A 19,002-nucleotide genomic window follows, 5' to 3' on the forward strand; every position below is an offset into this window, starting at 1 on the left:
TCCCAATTGGGCTCTACTGTCATGACTGATTCATAATTTCTAACTAAAAATCCAATCATAACCTGACTGTTCTCACCCCCTCTGTTTATCTCAACTGGCTATTTATTCCAATCTATCATGTCATTGCTCTCAGATTAATGTTCCTACCCTACAGGAGGGATTCATGGCACTGCCCTACTCAACAACCATCTGTTTGTCCCATCCTCCACAGATTTAGCAACCAATGACATAACAGACAGCATCTAAAAGGCCAAGTTTGTAGGATCTGCTGATTTGTTTTTCATATAAGTTTCTTACCTAAACTCTTAATAAGAGTAAGAGTAATAACATTAAAATATAACCTCTCCTCTGGGAGCTGAGCTAATGAGGTCCAGGTACATAATCTTGTGATTGAATGTTATAAACAGATGGGAGTTTATAAACTCCCGCAAAGATGCATGAGTATTACATCCCTTATTTCACCTCAACAACTTCCAGTGCACTCAGGTTCTCAGCAGGGACTACATAAGAAGAGAGTGAGGTTTAGACATTCTGTGTTTTACCCTCAAGGGAAACCCTGGTGCTTTTGTTTCTAGGTGTCTAGATAGGAAAACTGATATTCAATGATAAAATTCAAGGCATTTGGTTTTAAGTTTCTTACTATGTATCTACAACATGGTGATACCTAACACTGTCTATCGTCAGGACACCTATTGCTCTGAAACAGAAAAAAAGGACAAAAAACAGCTAAAAAAGTATTGGCCTACACAAGAATCTAAGGCACTCCTTATTTGTGATTCTAGATTTTTTTAATATAGAAAAATTAATTGAAATATACGTATAAAATATATGTATTGCAAGTTATTAAGAGAAGCTTTTACCTATCACTTCCTGGAGACTAAAAAAATATTTAGCGGAAGTGAAATTTTGAGGAACATTATTTTTTTGGTCTTGTTCACAGATAATTAGATCTACAAAATACTCTCACTAAACTACATGGATCAAATTACATGGAAATTTATATCATCCATCTAAATTCTGAATAATACATTGCAAAAATAACCTTTGCCATTTTGATATTAAGTTTTTCTGTATGGCAATAATTAGATAGCAATGCCATTTATTTCCTTAGGTGAATTATGATTTGTGATAAAATCATATCATCAGGTAAAAAGTATCCTCAATTCTATTGCAAGAAAACATGCATCAATTAACTTAAATACTATAGCAAGTTGTTTATACCAGAGAAATGTATGTAAGATGATACTTGTTGGCTCCTGGTAGCTACTGATATTCTGGCAGTGGTGCTGGTGAAGGCAAACAAAGAGAAAAGAAAGAGTTGAAGAAGACACAAAGTTGGCTTAGGATTCAAGCTGGTTTTATATTGTTCAGGATAGAAATGGGATCTCTCAATGCCCATTTCTTTTCCTGCAATAGCGTTCAGGTATTCTTTACAGATGTGTTAACATACTGTCACCCATGACGACTCACACATTAAGCAAGTCTTACTATGAAATCAAAGATGGATGAGCAACAGTGAATACCAATAAGTCTGCTACTGACCTAAGTCTTTTTCTCAGTAGGTTAAAAGGAGAACACAACAATGGTTATTAGTTGAGGAATACTCTTGAAGCCCAGGAATGCAGCTCAATGTGGGGAAAACTGGAATATAGTTTCCACCAAATTAATCCAAGAGGGATTTATTGAACTCCTATGATATGTTGGCTTGAACATCATGGAAACAACCATGACTAGGAAACTTCCCCTACTCTTAAGGAGCTTATAGGTTATGTTGGTGATACAGAGATAGAGATGATACAATTTGAATGGAAAATCTGTCATATGAGCCCTGGTGGGAGGAGTATGATTAACAATGCCTCGTAATGGAAGATGATGTTAGCAAAATGAGGCAAATAGTGGTTACGGAAGTCTGGGAAATTTGAGATGTAAGACATCAGTAGAGCCTAGCAGAATTTTACTCTTCAAAAAGTATATATATATAATTGGAAATTTATGGCATATAAATATTTTTGTTACAATTAATTAGTCTCAGGGCACTCACAACATTGAATCATTTTCAGTTGGCAAAGAATGTAATGATGATTATCAATTTAGTGTACAAGGAAGACATATACAATACATTCTTCGCCTTATACTGAAATTTAACTCTTAGAAAGACATATGTCCTACTGATCTTTATGATACTGTGGAACTACAACAGCTTATAGCTAGAAAACTCTTACTTAAAATTACCCCACTGAGATGACAGTGCATATATTTTACAACTGTTTCTTAATTATGAAGATGGTATGTTCAGCATGAACAGATAATTTTTCATAGCTTGACTAAATTTTCTCAATCTCAGTTGCCTACATTCTCTTGGATGGACACATTTCAAGGCAAATCACATTGGCATTTATTCTTAAAGATAGAGCAGAGCAATTAGTTGGGCATGGTGGGAGGTGCCCTGTAGTCTCAGCTACCGGGGAGGGTGAGGCAGGAGAATCGCTTGAACCTGGGAGGCAGAGGTTGCAGTGAACCGAGATGGCGCCACTGCACTCCAGCCCGGGCAACAGAGGGAGACTCCATCTCAAAAATAAATACTAAATAAATAAATAAACAAAAAACAAAAGATAAAGCAGAGCACTGTACTATATTCCTAAAACAAGGTTATCATATAAAATATGAACCATGCCTTTAAATATACATATTTATCTTGAACTCCTGACCTCAGATGATCCACCCGCCTTGGCCTTCCAAAGTTCTAGGATTACAGGCATGAGCCACCATGCCTGGACTAAATATATATATATAATATATATATATATATATATATGTATGTATTATATATATATATTTATCTATACCTAACCCTGACATTCTATAATGTCTCCATTTTTAGTTATCTTCACAAAGGAGACAGGAGATATATTTGCTATAAGAGATGTGGTTTTAAAAAATCATATTCTGACCTCCACTTCTAAAAGTTAGTAAATTTGAGGGCTGAGAACCTACTGATACCTCAACCCTGTTATTAAAGGCTTAAATTACTCTCAGAGTAGATAACCCTGGATATTATATAATATTTTAAAAATATGTAACTGGTTTGGAGAAAGCAGACATTTGTATTCCAAAATGAGGCTGTGTAAACATGAAAGAACTTCTGGTTTGGTACTTATTACATTAACCTTTTAATATTTGCTTCTCATCCTAACATGGGGATAACAATGACACACTTTTTATTTGCTGCAAATAATAAATTAAAGGCTCTGCTCATTGAAGAAATAACTCACAGTAATGACCTTCACTGAGGGATTGCTGAGGCTAGGGCACTAATTCTGTAACTAGCAATAAAAGTAGGGTGGATATGGTTTGCTCTGTGTCCCCACCCAAATCTCATCTCAAATTGTAATCCCCATGTGTTGAGGGAGGGACCTGGTAAGAGGTGACTGGATCATGGGGGGCGGTTTCCCTATGCTGTTCTTGTGATAGTAAGTGAATTCTCTTGAGATGTGATGGTTTTAAAGTGGGGCACTTCCCCCTATCGCTCTCTCTCTCTCCTCCACCATGTTTCCTCTTGGCCTTCTGCTATGAGTGTAAGTTTCCTGAGGACTACCCAGCCATGTGGAACTGTGAGTTAACTAAACCTCTTACCTTTATAAATTACCCAGTCTCAGGAAGTTCTTTATAGCAGTGTGAAAACAGACTAATACAAGGGTCATGTGGCCTTAAATGTAATATGTTATTTTGGAAGCAGAATCCTAGGTTAATAATTAAAGCGTTTAAAGAAAGAAAGGTAACAGCAATTGGGTGAGAACTCACTTTTAAGTTTCACACACTGAAAGCACAAGCAAGGCTTATGTGCCTCACATATTGCAGAATCTCAGCATCACAGTCCCTGCAAGTAGATGGGCTCCTCTGTTCATGTCCCTGACCTCCAAGGCAGGATGTAGGGTGAAGAAGGACCTCACCTATCCTGCTGGGGACAGGGCCTGTAACACTGATCCCTTTTCCATATTTGCCCTAGGACTTAGCTGAGCAACACTCTCTAGCTCCTGCTACCTTGTAGAAAACAGTGAAAATGTGACCTGGCTCTTTAGAGAACCAAACTGAAATACATCACTCCTAATGATGCCAACTGGCAACTCCTATAAAGAATTCTCATGTAGGAGGGATGCCGGCTCCCATCTGAGTTGATGTCTCTGTCCTTTGCAGAGTTCAGACAGGGCTGAGCACTCCGGGTTGCCTGAGGATGTGGAGCTGACAGAGTCTACTACTATGTGGTCCTGGAGGTTCTGGGGAAGAACCAAGGGTGTGCACTTGAGGTCTGGGATGTGTTTGGGCAGGTCAGGCAGGCTGGGCAGAGGCTGACATGTGGGGCAGGAAAAGCTCCTAGGAGGGAACTGATGTGAATGCAAACCAACCAGCGGGTACCATTAGCAGGGTGATGTGGCGGTGAGGGTGGACCCAAGGACTGGAGTGGGAGCCATTATTTGACTCGTGCTTAGCCTAGCAACAGAGAGGCACATCTCAATTCCCGGGAAAGAGGCTAAGGTGGTAAAAGCTCTTTCTATAATGCCTGGGGCATAAGAAGTGTTCTTCAGGGATTCTAGTACAAATTGTAATGCGAAGGGCAGTGAGCCATTCTTTCTCTCTGGTTTACCTACTACCTCATAGCTACAGTCTCCTGGGGGCTCAGGGCAGACACCTGTGGGGCCACTTTGCCCGGGGAGCAGCAGGTGAGACGGTGACAACCAGCAGAGCAGCACAGGCCATGCCCCGGGGAGCCACAGTGACCAGCCTGGAGAACTGCAAGCTCTAAAAGCACTGTGGAAGCTTCTGCTAAGCCCAGTGGATAGAACAGATACACAAAGAAGTCGGAGAGAGTAGTGCTTCCAGTGTGGAACTGTGTCTGGTAGAGCAGGATGGCAGGGGGAGCTGTGTGAGGGCTGAAAATCCAGGAGCCCCCGTGTGTGTGTGTGTCTGTGTGGTATGTGTGGAGTGTGTGTGGTGTGTACGTGGGGGTGTGTGGTGTGTGTGTGGTGTGTATGTGGGGGTGTGTGGTGTGTGTGTGTAGTGTGTGTGGTGTATGTGTGGTGTGTGGGTGTGTGTGGTGTCTGTGATGTATGTGTGGTGTGTGTGTAGGGGTATATGTGTGGTGTGTGTTGGGGGTGCGTGTGTGTGGTGTGTGGGTGTGTGTGTGGTGTGTGGGGGGTGTGTGGGTGTGTGTGAGTGGTGTGTGGGTGGGGTATGTGTGTGTGTGGTGTGTGTGTGTATGGTCTGTGTGTGGTATGTGTGTGGGGTATGTGTGTGGGTGTGTATGTGTGTAGTGTGTATGTGTGGTCTGTGTGGTATGTGTGTGGGGGGGTGTGGCTGTGTGTGGTGTGTATGTGTGTAGTGTGTGCATGCACACACCCGGGCATGTATGTTCATGCCTGCATGTGCCGGTCTGTGTGGGTATGCCTACATTGCACAGGCATGTTTGCATGCACCCACCTTGGTGTGCACATCTAAGAGTGTGCACACCTGTGTGTACATATCTGTGTGTGCAAGTAAAGTTAGTGACTTAGTTTTGGGAGGAGAGGGATGGATGTGAGACAGTTGATTTTAAGTAAATTTACCTCAACTTCAACCTCTCTCCTCCCCCATCCATGTCTAGGTAGCTTTTCCACCGCCCACAATGGCTTCAAAACTCTTAATTGCAGGTGACTGCCCTCAACTTCCCACCTGCAACTCTTACTACTGGCCATGTCCCCGAAGGACTGGGTAATGCTATCTTTGTATAAAAGAGATACAGCAAAAGAAACTGGGGACAGCCAATGGGGAGAAGCAATGCCAAGGTCGCTGTGGGCTGTTGTCCTTGCAAATTTCAGATGACTGACAGACTTTCTGTGGCCTAATGATTTTTTAAAAGGTAATTTGCATATATATAGCTGTTTCCATAGCAACTCAGATTGTGTTTCATTACACTGCAGCCCTAATGGCAGCTTTAGCAAAGCTACCTAGAGATGGTGAGGGAGCCGCCTGGAGGTAAAGGGAATTTTAGTAAGATCCTGGTATTTGGAGGTTGATCAGCAAATTTTAGAGATATTCCTTTCCATTCACTAAGCGTGTGGCTTATCTAATCAGACTTAGTGTTTGCTTTTGAGAGAGTTGCCCTTCTGAGATCACGTGATCATTTCCTTCTTTTCAATCCCATTTTCATTAGATTTAAATTATAAATACCTAGCCATGCTCAATGTGAAGTTTATACATGACAATAAAATTTCACATCTGTGTTTACACACTTCGATAACTAAGTTAATAGCAAGGGCAGTTTTGCAGAAAATTATTAAATTGATAGACTGCTTGAAAATTCTAAATGATCCATGTTCACCTCATAACCACAACTGTGCGTTAAATACAAATTTCTATCTCCTGTTAATTTAACAAAGCCTTAGGAAGTCTCCCGAAAAAGGCATGGAAAGTAAGGCATATTAACATGCCCCTCCACCCATACATGTCCTTAATAAAGGATGCATGTGATTGGGTGTGCGTAAGTGATTACACATATCAGAAAATACCCCAAGGTTAAAAGTAGAGAGGATGGCATCACCACTCTCCAGCTAGCTGGGAAAGATACCCAGCAGCTAAGGCCCCACCGCCAAAGAAGAGCAAATCAATTTAGTTTTGTTTGTTTTCTTTTTTTGAGACCAAGTTTCGCTCTTGTTGCCCAGGCTAGAGTGCAGTGGTGCGATCTCAGCTTAATGCAACCTCCGCCTCCTGGGTTCAAGTGATTTTCCTGCCTCAGTCTGCCGAGTAGCTGGGATTACAGGTGCCTGCCACTGTGCCTGGCTAATTTTTTGTATTTTTAGTACAGACAGGGTTTCACCATGTTGGTCAGGCTGGTCTCGAACTCCTGATCTCAAATGATCCAACTGCCTTGGCCTCCCAAAGTGCTGGGATTACAGGCATGAGCCACCACACCTGGCCTAGATCCAGTTTTGTGTACTCTCTCTTTCTTGCTCGCTCATGCTGTCTCTCTCTGTCCCTCCCTCTTTCTCTTTCTCTCAAACTCTTTTCTTTCATTACCATGAGCATCCGTAGAACCGATATAAAATTAAACATCTGCTTCAAAACTGCAAACTCACTTAAAAGGCAAAGACAGAAACAAAACAAAAACTGCTAAAGTTAACGTCCAACATTTCTTTTTGTTAATAAAAGTGTTTCTTAATGCTGTGAAATCAGTATTTCGCAGCCTTATATTTCCATGCATATTATTGCCTCTCACTAACGATGGAGGGGAAGAATTTTAAAGAGTAAAGGATGGAGGACGATTCTTTCTAATCTAAAAAGAATCACTTGACATAAAATGTGAGAAATGGAAGGAGCCTTTTTTCTACTGATACCTGCGAATGCAAATGTGGTTCACTGTTAAGTATATCTGGAAACCAGATAAGAGTGCATGTTCATGTTTGCTTTTAATTAACTGCACAGATAAGCCTCAGAAAATATATTTGTGAACAGAGCAGGTGTGCCACTTGAAAACAGAATTGCACTTATGAATTAAAATCCATTTTCTCTAAAAAAAAATACTACATGCATGAAAGCCAAATAATATGTAGGGCAAGTGGCTCTTTTAACTAATATGTATCATAATTTTAAGTGCTAACTGTGCTTGCTATAGACTGCTGTACTTGAAGTACTGAATACTTTTATGCTCAAGGTTCCATGGTTTTTAAATTGCTTGAAAATATGTCCTAACTTTTAAGTTGGCTGACTGTCATTTGCACAGTAGAATAATCCTTGTTCACTATTGTGAATTAATAGTCTGTGGAATTTTTTTTTCTCATCAATGAGGACACAGCTGACTCTGGGTGTGCCCCTAGCAATTTTTGTGTGAAGTGAATCAAGTTATGTAGAAACTTATCAAGTACGTTCCTCATTATTCCTTCCACCTAAAGGCCCTTAACTTCTAGAAGAATCGTAGATTAAAAGGCAAATATGAATGGAAGAAGAAGACCAGACTGTTTGAAGCCGACAGCACTAGGACTCAATGCAAGAAGAGTCGCAAGCGGATATGCAGAAGGAAGCTGCTTTGTGCAGGAGTGCTTGTGCCTGAGTCTGAGCAGGCGTGCAAGAACAAACATGCCCACCCCTGCATGCACACGAATGACTCAATTCTCAATCCGTTCTTACTAAAGGAGCATGCATGGGAGAGTTTGCCTCGCAACCTTCGTGGCCCAGGTTTTATTCTCCTGCTCCCATTGCCGCAAGCCAAACCCATATGCATCTTTAAAACCCATTTCAAATGTTGCTTTCTTTATAAAGTCTTCCTTGATCTCTTCAACTGAAGTTTCTCTTTCCTCCCTTAAGCTCCTCCGGCCCGCTCTCCATGCTTATTTTGTAGAACAGTTCTCCATCTCCCTCTCCCTAACTCGATGGACTGCTCCTAGAGAACAGAGCTCGCATCGACATCATTTTCAGAGGCTCTCGTCTACCTTGACTAAGCAACCTTGTAGTGTTGCTCAGATATCTATTGTGAACAGGTGAAGAAAGAAGGAAGACAAGACGGTCACCTTCTAAGCAGTCCCATTTCCTGACTTCCCCGGGATTACAGGTCTCATGATAAAGGCTCCTATTTTAGGAAACCACTTCACAGAGATTCTTCTTCTGGGCATTCCCTGGGGAGGGCACACAGTTGATGTACACAGCTGCCGTGATGGCAAAGACAACATCCGTCATTAAGGAAGAGCGAGTCGCTAAGTGAAAAGAGTTTTGCACGTGCAAAACTGAAGCTTCTCCTCCACTAGGCTGAGTTTCATCCTCTAAGGGACAACCAGAAAGGAAGTTTATTTCAAAGGTGTCTTCAGGAATGGCAAACCAAAACATCTGTTGGAAAGGAAACCAGGTGTTGGGCAAGGGATGTAGACATTCTGTGATTTGGTGCTCTCCTCCAGGATCCAGTGGGGATTGCTATGTTGTGTTCGTTAACACTAGTTAATGTAATTTTTGTGATAATTGTAGAGCAAATAGAGCAAACTCTCAAATATAATTAGGGAAAAGTGTTTCTAATTAACTTGTAACTCGTGAGTTGCAAAGTAAAGCCACAAATCAGTTATGCATTGTCAGACCTAACAAGTGGAAATGAGCTGTACATTTCAATCTCGGCAAACACAAAACAAGACGCAAAGACCCAGAAAAACTTTCCTTTAAGCCCTTATACAATTTTGGCATGCTCTGAAATGTAATTAGAGATAAGCACAGATACATCTCACGTCACCAGCCCTAATGATCATGGAGGTGAAAACTGAAGGCAACTTCAGACGGGGTTCAACAACATCCAACATTTCACCGATGCAGTACGTAAAATGGAGCATGCTCACGAAACACTCACTGATCAGTGTACAGAAGGTTCTGATGACACTTCAAAATACAGTAATATTAATTACAATATTACTGTAATTAATACATTACAGTACTGTAATCTCTTCAAAGGTTTTGTAGGGAAGTAAAGGACTATAATATTTGCAAGCTCCACCCCAGTTAACACTGCCATCAGTAACAGTTGCTTACTGCTGGCTGTAAGTCAGGGGGCGGTACAGGCAATTTCTTCTATATCCGGTGGAAGCGATTCCACTTATTTTCTCTCTCACTTAAGGAAGCACACTGTAATATCAGCTAACCTAATTCTAATTTGAAATGCATTCATTCTAATTTGAGAAAAGTGATAAACGGGCCATATATTTTCATTGGATAATGTAGTTACTATTAGCATCAAATTATTTTGGCATCTCTCAAAACACATCTGTGTCTCCTAATCCTCCACCCCTCTGCTGTCCGCTGTAATTGTTGGTCTTGTGAAAGTAGAAAGTGGTGTTTCTCAAACAGGCATGATCCTAAGAACCACAAGAGGGTACTGCTAAATGTGTGGATTCCCAGGCTATTATCATGGAAATTTAGGATCCAGAAATATGTATTGTTTTATCAAGTGGCCCCAAAGAAACTCTTATGATTGGATAAACCGGAAAATCACTGGTGTAAAGGAGACTGGCTTTGGAAATCAAGGACTGCAAAAGTACCATAGACGAGCTATGACTTTCAGCATGCCCCTTGCATCCAACCTCACAGGACCTCAGGAATATTCAAGGCAATGATAGACAGGAAGGTACTAGCACTATGACTGGTAAGTGGGGGTGTTCAGAAATGTTCGTTTCTCTCTTCTTGGTCCACAAGAAATAAATGCAGAGAATACCTGGATTCTCAGGTTAGGCACATTGGACAACAATAAGAATGTAAAACACAGGAAACAATGTGACATATTGGCTCTAGAGGTATCTGCAATGTCCTACTCTGTGACACAGGTAATAAAGAAGGGATACAAGCTTGACTTACCCAGATATAAATGTTAGCAGTCTAACCTTAACATAGCACAAGTAACTACAGCTCCCTTAAAAAGACGATTTATGACAAACATAGACAAATGGGACAGAATAAGTAACTCAGAAATAAGACTGCACGTCCACATCCATCTGATCTTTGACATACCTGACAAAAACAAGCAATGGGGAAAGGATTCCCTATTTAACAAATGGGGCTGGGAGAACAGGCTAGATATATGCAAAAAAATTAAAACTGGACCCCTTCCTTATACCTTATACAAAAATTAACTCAGGATGGATTAAAGACTTAAATGTAAAACCCAAAACTATAAAAACCCTAGAAGAAAACCTAGGCAATACCATTCAGGACACAGGCATGGTCAAAGATTTCATGATGAAAACATCAAAAGTAATTGCCACAAAAGCAAAAATTGACAAATGTGATCTAATTAAACTAAAGAGCTTATGCATAGCAAAAGAAGCTATCATTAGAGTGAACAGGCAACCTATAGAATGGGAGAAAATTTATGCAATCTATCCATCTACAAAGGTCTAGTATCCAGAGTTTACAAAAAAACGTAAACACATTTACAAGAAAAAAACCAACCCCATTAAAAAGTGGGCAAAGGACATGAACAGACACTTCTCAAAAGAAGACATTCATGCAGTCAACAAATGTATGAAAAAAAGCTCAACATCATTGATCACTAGAGAAATGCACATCAAAACCACAATGAGATACCTTCTCATACCAGTTAGAATGCTGATTATTAAAAAGTCAAAAAACAACAGATGCTAGCGAGGCTGCAGAGAAACAGGAATGCTTTTATACTGTTGGTGGGAATGTAAATTAGTTCAACCATTGTGGGAGACAGTGTGGTGATTCCTCGAAGACCTGGAACCAGAAACACCATTTGACCCAGCAATCCCATTACTAAGTACATACCCAAAGGAATAAAAATCACTGTATTATAAAATACATCCACAAGTATGTTCATTGCAGTACTATTCACAATAGCAAAGATATGAAATCAACTCAAATGCCCATCAGTGATAGACTGGATAAAGAAAATGTGGTATATATATATATACCATAGAATACTATACAGACATAAAAAGGAGTGAGATCATGTCTTTGCAGAAACATGGATGGAGCTGGAAGCCATTAATCCTCAGCAAACTAACACAAGAACAGAAAACCAAACACTGCATGTTCTCACTTAACTTAAAAGTAGGAGCTGAACAATGCGAGCACGTAGACACAGGGAGGGGAACAACCCACACCGGGGCCAGTCAGGGAGTTGGGGGAGGGAGAGCATCAGGAAAAATAGCTAATGCATGCTGGGCTTAATACCTAAATGATGGGTTGATTGGTGCAGCAAGCCACCATGGCACACGTTTACCTGTTTAACAAACTGCACATCCTGTACATGTACCCCAGAACTTTAAAATAAATAAAATTTAAAAATGAAAACAAATACTGTATATGGAAATATCTTTTTCACTGAGACATTGGTGCCGCCATCCTGGTCACTGGTAAGAGAGCCATCCCATAAGGAAGGGAGAGCTATGGCTGGAAGACGCCATATGGCTAGAAGGGTTTCTGAAGACTCTATGGGATAGAGTTGTGTTATCACCCTGGAACACTTACCTGCAGATTTCATGTATGGGAAACAAAACTTCTCTAGTTTAACAGATCATTATCTGGGGATTTTCCTTTCTTCAGACTTATTCTAAGTAGTAAATTTCCAACCCTTTCTAATCTCCTTAGCCTGCTTGGTTTTTCTCCCCAGCACTTGTCACAGATTTATTTGTCTCAGTTTATTGTCTGACTTGTCCACTACCAAACAAGCTTTAGGAGGGCAGGTCTACGAGTTCTAAGCTTCTAACAGCCCATAACGGTTCTGTTAATAGATTATGAAATTTCACGTATTGTCTTGACATAGTTCACTCCTTTACATACGAATCAATGGAAATACCAAGACTCCTCTCAATGGTGCTCCTTTTTTCCTTCCTTCCTCCATCTGGCTCCTTGAAAAACAGGTGCCATGATCTTGACCATTAGGAAGAAAGCCATAACATAAGGAAGGCTGGTCTATGGCTAGAAGGTGCTTGTATCCCAAGCACCTAAACTTCACTTCCATATACATTTGACTCTGAACAACATGGTTTGAACTGTGCAGGTGCACTTATACACAGATTTTCTTCCACTTCTGCCACCCCTAGACAGCAAGACCAACTTCTCTGTTTCCTCCTCCTCAGTCTACTCAATGCAAAGATGAGAATGAAGGCCTTATGAGGATCCACTCTTAATAAAGTGCATACATATTTTCTCTTCCTTATAATTTTCTTAATAACGTTTTCTTTTCTTTAGCTTACATTGTTGTAAGAATAGAGTATATATATACATAAAATATATGTTAATTGACTTTTTATGTTGCTGGTAAGGTGTTCCGTCAACAGTAAGCTATTAGTAATTAAGTTTTGGGGAGCCAAATTGTATGCAAATTTTCAGCTCTAGGGGTTGTCAGCCTCCCTAACTCTTGGGTTGTTCAAAGGTCAACTATAGTAGGCACTCAACAGCAATCTGTTGAATGAATGAGGGAACGAGACCCACAGTCTACAGAATGGCTTCTGTCTCTAGGACTAAGGGTGGAGCATGTAGAAAGTTAAAGATGTGGATTTCCTAATTGGATTACAGTCAGTCTGTTTGGGGAAGCAATTAGGAATCAGAACAGTGCTGAGGGTTGTACATTTTTGCACTCTGCCGGTGCATATGATTTGGGCTAGCCTCTGTGAAGAGATAATCCTAAAATGGTCAAAATGACAGGAGACAAGAACAGGCAATGTCTCAGCAGAGAATGCACGAGACACAAAGCTGGTTAGGAGACGACTTGCCATCAAAAGGTAGACCAAATACTTATCTCCTCTCCCCATCATTGATCCATCAGAATTAATAGCAATGTATCGGGAAGGATTCTTCCCCAGGCCTGATGTTTTCTTACTGCGAATGGAGCACAATTACTGTAACACTGGACTCTCCCAGCTCCTCACTTGCTCTTCCCCTGAGAGAGACAGGAACTTGTCCAAGGCACTAGTGAGTGTGCAGGGCTTGGCCCAGCTCTGAGCTTCTTCCACTTTGGCATGAAAGGCCATGAGGAACTCTGCTTCCCCTGGTCTCCATGAGATGTGCCCTAGTGGCTGGTAGAGGAGAAGGGAAGCTACCCTGGCCCAACGGCTGCCTGTGCCATGATAGATAAGTCTACCTAATTCTGGCATTCTGTGTGAGCAAACCAGTCTGGCTAAAAAGCCTGGAGTCTGGCCTCCAACCCAACCCCTAGCAGTAATGAGGTGATAATGTGGCCTCCTTCTTTATTCCATTAGAACTTGGTTGCAGAAGACAGTATGCAATAGAAGGTTCTATAAACTATGGCCTGAGCTACCTGCTTGCATAAATACAGTTTAATACACAGCCATACACATTTGTTGATGTATTGCCTATGGTGCTTTCATCCAGCACAGGTAGAGCTGAATAGTTGTAACAGAGACCTAGGGCCTACAAGCTAAAATATTTTCTATCTGTCCTTTTACTGAAAAAGCTTGCCAACTCCTGTTTGAGAATCTAGAAGAGAATGGTAGAAAAGCGTATTGCCTCTAGTGCAATGCTTTCGGGTTCGAGAACAAAGGAAAAGTAAAAGGCAGGCAGGATGCAATTTCAGCAAACACTGCTACACTTCCACATGCTAAAAAGCAAAGTGTCCAACTTAGGAAGCAGGTTCAAGAGAACTGAGCCTTCCTGAGATGTGCAGAAGGAAAGCAGAGGAAAATGAATCACAGAAGGACATCCCACCCCAGCAGTAAAAAGAAGTGCTAGAAAAATGCTTTTCTCAGGGCCCAGAGCAGGAGCAAGCAGAGACAGTGGCCTGCAGTGCACACAGCAGAGGTCTGGGCTGGAAGGTGCAGCAGGTTCCCACAATGGCAAGAGCAGCTTCAACAGGAGTCTGTTGAGGGTGATTTTGCAATCTTCGTAGGGCCAAGGGAGCAAATCAATTCCATCATAAAAAGCAGAAAAATCACTGTTGCACCATAGGATTGAGGAAAAGCTGCTAACAAACCATAGGACAGTGGAAGGCTTGTTACGGGACAGAACACACTCATGGGACACTGGACCAAGACACCTGACTCCCAAAGAGGAAATCCAAAATCAAAGGTTTGCAGTATGCAGGAAGGGAAAGAAACCACCTCATATAAGACCTGGAGTGGTGGGTTTGTACTGTGTCACCCCAGCTGAACTGCAACTGTGCTTCCCAGGATTTCCTTCCCTGCTTGGTTGCAGGTTGAGGCAGTCCATGGAGACATCTGCAGGATGCCTGGCTGGTGCAAGTGAAGCACAGAGCTGAACTCTGAGGGCTGCGGGCAGAGGGCATCAGGGCAGCTACAGTGTGTGCACGTCCCCCCTGCTGCTACTCCACCTTTTAGGCCACAGCTCTGACAGCTCCCATCACATCCCCTCTTTCCACTTCCCTAGGTCCCGGCCAGGAAGAATCATGTAGGGCTCTGTGGCAAAGAACGGCAGCTTTGTGTATCACTCATGTGGCAGATTTGCAGGCAGTGAGAGGCAAAAGAGGGGTGCCATTTGTCCCCACGAGTGGCAGCTGGCTCTGGCTTCCCCTGCTTCACATCCTGCTGTTCTTTCTGACTGCTGCCTGCTGGCCTGTGTCAACTGCAGGCCCATCATCGGACACAGCGGCAAAGCCTTCCACAGGCGTTTTCACCAGCTCTCACCGTGGTGTCAGGTCTAATCCTCATAACAAGTCCCCCTTTCCATGTCATCTACAGTGCTTCTGCCTCCCTGGTCAAACCATGATGCACCTGGAGACAGGTGCTGCCTCTGCTGCCAGTATCTAAATGTTGCAAGGTGGCAACAATATCCATGATTCCAGTTTCCCAAAGAAGAGACAATGGGAATGGTGGAATCTCCCTTCAAGCAGGAAGTGCATCATGCCAGAATGAACCTTTGCCTGGACTTCTTTCTCCTGATTCAGGTTAAGTCCACAGGTGATGGACTCTCAAAGCCACACAACACCAGGCTGGCATCCCCTGACTAAATCCAAGGGGTCTCCATGCGCTCACTCCCTCAGACACTGTGGTCAGCAGAATAATCACTCTCCAAAGATGTCCACATTTGATGCCTTGGGACCTATGAATGGGCTCCTTTACATGGCAAAAGGGACTTGCAGATGGGATGAAGACAAAGCATCTAAAATGGGGAAACTAACATGGAGAGAATCCTGGATCAGCCAGGTGGGCACAATCTAATCACATGGGGCTTTAAAAGCAGAGAATCATTTCTGGCAGTGATCAGAGGAAAATGTGACCATGGAAGACTCATCAGAGATGCAACGTTGCTGGCTCTGAAGGCAGTGGAAAGGGGGTCATGAGCCAAAGAACGTGGGTAGCATTGGAAGCTGGAAAAGGCAAAGAAATGGACTGTCCCCTAGAGTCTCCTGAAAGCAACACAGCCCCGGTGACAGTTAGATTGAAGCCAGGAGAGTCTGCGTCAGGCCTGTAACCCCTAGAACCATAAGGAAATCAATCTGCCTGGTGTTAAGCTGCTAAATGTGTGGTGAACTGTCACAGCAGCCACAGATGACCAATACAGACTGCACTGATGCCCTGCGGCACCCCCGGTGAGGGCTGGCTTCTGGGAACATGCCTGCCTGGGATAATTTCCCTTAAAGGCTCACAATGGCTTGCTTGCTACATTTGATGGGCAGGCGCCATTGCTCACACCTTTGAACAGTGAGAGGAGGGAGAGCTGACAATGCAATCATGTATCGCCTGAGGCCCGGAAAGTATGTGGCCAATTCCAGTGTGAGGCAGCCCCGAATTCAGGTTGCTGGAGGACCCAGGCCCCACAGAGGCACAAGAATCCCCTTGACTGAGACTGTGCAAAATAAAAAATTGGGAGAAGATGATTTTTACACATTAGCTAACTTAAGAATTGTGGATTTTGAACTTTAACACACAACGGCAAGAGGTATTGATTTTTTGACTTTAATTCCTTTGAACCTTAATGTCTTCGGACTTCAACATGAAAGTGGATTTTAACTTTGATTTTTAATTTCTCCATGGGAATTTGATATTTGGAGGGGTTCATATTAAAATTCGAAGCATCTCTACATTGCTGGCATTTCATTATTGAAAAGTCTGTATTCATTTTTATCTTTGGGATGTTGTTTAATCTTCTCACAGAACCTCTAATGTGCTATGTTGGACAACATACCTGAACAATATTTGGAATAAGAAATAAAACTAGACTTAATTTTAAATCTTGGGAACATAGTAACCCTCAATTTGATTTAAATAATTTGCTCCTCTGACCCCTTTTGGTGCCTCTTGGTGTAATATACAAATTGCCCACCAGGAATTCCAGGTAATCCCCAAAAAGTGCCAACAAGACAGAAGAAGAGCTTTCTTGACAAACTGCTTAGCTCCTGCTCTAGGGAGAGGGGCTACGCCTCTGGGTGATCATAACAAAGAGGATGAAAGAAAAATAGGCTGGGGATGTTAGTGGGAGAAATGCATTCCCTCTGTTCCGGTGTCTTCTTCCCTGCAGGTGCTTCATTAATGTTATACCCGAACTTCTGTGACATTAGCAAGGTCACTTGGCTGACAGACCTTAAAGAAGGCCTCCAGCCTGGCTTTTATCAGCAACAGAGATAATATCTGTAAACATATTTAACATTGTTCAACCTTCAAAACTGTTCAGAGCTCACTGTATGAGTTCAGAACTGTATGAGTTCAGAACTCATACAGGACAGAAGATGTTATTTATCATGGACATAATGGAATAGAGAAGAGAATGGAAGGAGTAATTCAGACAAGAAATTTCATCACATTTCTGTAAGATACAAAACAGCCAGGGGTGAGCTGACAGATGGAGCTGAGGGAGAAGCCAGCACAGCCCAAGATACACACCTAGGGGATCCTATCTCAGGGAGGTGGCTGACTGTCCTGGTGGAACCCTAGGAAAGATTTGTACTCAAGAGATGGCAGGAACCTGGGGTGCAGAAATGGGAAGACAAGCTAGAAAGGGGTGATTGAAAGGAAGCAGTCACCTTTCATTCTCCACTTCCACCTAGCTTGAAAGAATAGCCAGCAGACAGGAAAGTACTATCCCCTTCCTCCAGGCCACATAAACAAAATAAACAACTCAGAAGAATCTCCAAATAGATGGACTGCACTGGGGAGAACCAAAAAGCTACTGCGGATATCTGGGCCTTAGAGAAAAACCCTCCTCTTTAAAACACCAACAAGACTCCCCACTACAACAGTTCCCTCCCACCCACTCACCCTGAAGTGAAGCTTCACTGTGAATAAGCTTCACCGACATGCACAGAGCTCAGAGAAACTCTATTCCACTATTTTAAAAATAAGCAGAAGATTGAGGACCACCACAGATTTGAAGTAAGCCTGCAACATCCATGAAAAAGCCCACCATAAAAAAAGAAAAGCTGACAATGAAAAAAAATTGAGATAATTCATGCTAAAGAGATAAAAACAAACTTAAGTTCTAAATAATATCCTTAGAGAAATTCAAAAATATTTTACATTCATAAAACAAAAATAGGAGCTATTAAAAACACAAAAGATAATTATTAGATTTTTTCTTTTCTTTTCCTTTTTTTTTTTTTTTTTGCAGATAAAGGCTTGTTTTAATAGCTGATCTATGTAGTCACGGAGGCCAGTATGTACAGACAAAGAGGGGAGCTTTTATTTCTTGGTCTCTTCCTCCTTGGACAAAGTCTTGATGATCTCCTCCTTCTTGGCCTGGAGGCGCTCTTCACGGCGCTTGCGTGCTTCCTTGGTCTTAGACCTGCGGGCCTCAGCCTGGTCAGCCAGGAGCTTCTTGCGGGCCTTGTCTGCCTTCAGCTTGTGGCTGTGTTCCATGAGAATACGCTTGTTTTTGAACACATTCCCCTTCACCTTCAGGTACAGGCTGTGATACATGTGGCGATCAATCTTCTTACACTCACGGTATCTTCTGAGCAGCCGGCGCAGAATCCTCATTCTCCTCATCCACATGACCTTCTCTGGCATTCGGGCATTGGCTGTACCCTTCCGCTTACCTATGCCCATGTGCCTGCCCTTCCGGTGGGCCAAGGTATTTTTCCGGCATCGAGCCTGGGAATGGACCGTCACAGGCTTGCGGATGATCAGCCCATCTTTGATCAGCTTTCGGATCTGCTGACGGGAGTTGGCATTGGCGATTTCATTGGTCTCATTGGGGTCTCACCAGACCTTCTTCTTGCCACAGCGGAGGACACTAGAGGCAAGCCTCTTCTGAAGCCTGAGCATACTCATGGCTGCGGCCGCAGCAGCGAAAGGAAAGAGCTCCAGATTTTTTCTTTTCAAAAGATGATACCCTCTTGGGCCCCTGGTAGTGGGAGCATGGAAGTCACAGAAAAATTGGGGGAAAATAAATGTTGGATACTAGAGAATTCTTTCAGAACATATGATTAAAAGGCAAAGGGCTCCAAATTATATAAGAAAATACAAGAGAAATAATCCAAGAGGCTCAAAATCTGACTAATTTCAGAAAAAGAGGACAGAGGAAATGAAGACAAAGTAATTATTTTAAAAAAGAAGAAAATTTTCT

General features: G+C 42.3%; 1 protein-coding gene and 1 pseudogene across 5 annotated transcripts in view; both read right to left on the reverse strand.

Annotated features, from left to right (window-relative positions):
* CTNND2 (catenin delta 2) overlaps window positions 1–19,002 on the reverse strand; it is a 933,204-nt gene that overhangs the window by 206,074 nt on the left and 708,128 nt on the right. The window lies entirely within an intron of this gene.
* On the reverse strand, window positions 18,096–18,731 carry LOC100428649 (large ribosomal subunit protein eL19 pseudogene; annotated as a pseudogene). Its single transcript, XR_003730240.2, has one exon. The product of XR_003730240.2 is annotated as a large ribosomal subunit protein eL19 pseudogene (transcript).

Source organism: Macaca mulatta, chromosome 6 (genome assembly GCF_049350105.2).
Source record: "Macaca mulatta isolate MMU2019108-1 chromosome 6, T2T-MMU8v2.0, whole genome shotgun sequence".
Lineage (NCBI taxonomy): Eukaryota > Metazoa > Chordata > Mammalia > Primates > Cercopithecidae > Macaca > Macaca mulatta.